This window comes from Phyllopteryx taeniolatus, unplaced genomic scaffold, assembly GCF_024500385.1.
Source record: "Phyllopteryx taeniolatus isolate TA_2022b unplaced genomic scaffold, UOR_Ptae_1.2 contig_915, whole genome shotgun sequence".
In the NCBI taxonomy this organism is placed as follows: domain Eukaryota; kingdom Metazoa; phylum Chordata; class Actinopteri; order Syngnathiformes; family Syngnathidae; genus Phyllopteryx; species Phyllopteryx taeniolatus.
The window spans coordinates 1-1143 of NW_026903905.1; the positions used below are offsets into that span (position 1 = coordinate 1).

Here is a 1143-nt window from a genome sequence, read left to right on the forward strand (position 1 = left end):
AGTCTTGAGCGTGTTTAGCTCCAGGTTGTGTCAGCCGCACCACAGCTCCAGCCGCTCCGCTTCCTGTCGATATGCAGACTCGTCACCGTCCTTGATGAGGCCGATGACAGTGGTGTCATCTGCAAACTTCAGGAGTTTGACAGTCGGGTTCGCTGAGGTGCAGTCGTTCGTGTAGAGAGAGAAGAGCAGCGGAGAGAGGACACAACCTTGGGGCGCCCCAGTGCTGATGCTGCGTGTGGATGAGGTGGCCTCCCCCAGCCTGACCTGCTGTGTCCTGCCCGTCAGAAAGCTGTAAATCCACTGGCAGATGGCAGGTGAGACGCTGAGCTGGAGAAGCTTGGATGAAAGGAGTTCAGGGATGATGGTGTTGAACGCTGAGCTGAAGTCCACGAACAGGATCCTCACGTAGGTCCCTGCACTGTCGAGGTGTTCTAGGATGAAGTGCAGTCCCATGTTGACTGCATCATCCGCAGATCTGTTCGCTTGGTAGGCAAACTGCAGGGGATCCAGCAGGGGACCTGTGACACTCTTGAGGTGGTCCAGCACAAGACGTTCAAAGGACTTCATGACCACAGATGTCAAAGCGACAGGCCTGTAGTCATTCAGACCCGAGATTGCAGGTTTCTTGGGGACTGGGATGATGGTGGAGCGTTTGAAACAGGATGGAACTTCGCACATTTCCAGTGATCTGTTGAAGATCTGAGTGAAGACTGGTGCGAGCTGGTCCGCGCAGACTTTGAGGCAGGATGGGGACACGTGGTCCGGGGCTGCCGCTTTGTTAATCTTTTGTTGTTTGAAGATTCGTCTCACATCCTGTTCATGGATGGTTAACGCAGAGGTCAGAGGTGTGATTGTGGTCGCGGGTGCGGCCGGCTTGGTGTGTGGTGTGAAACTGTCCTTTTCAAATCTGCAGTAGAAGGTATTCAAGTCGTTGGCTAGTGTGCTATTGTTCTCAGCTTGGGGGGATCGTCGCTTGTAATTAGTCAGCGATTGGAATGCATGCCAGACTGATTTAGAGTCGTTTGCGCTAAACTGTTTTTCCAACTTTGAAAATTGCATACGAGCTAGCAAGGAGTTGAACCTAGAATCTTCTGATCCATAGTCAGACACGTTATCCATTACGCCACTAGCCCCACTAGTATA

At 52.4% G+C, this 1143-nt stretch overlaps 1 non-coding gene across 1 annotated transcript; it reads right to left on the reverse strand.

The window, feature by feature from the left end:
• Positions 1-1060: 1060 nt before the first annotated feature.
• On the reverse strand, positions 1061-1133 carry trnah-aug (transfer RNA histidin (anticodon AUG)). Its single transcript has one exon. It is a non-coding gene; the product is annotated as a tRNA-His (tRNA).
• Between the last annotated feature and the right edge of the window lie 10 nt (positions 1134-1143).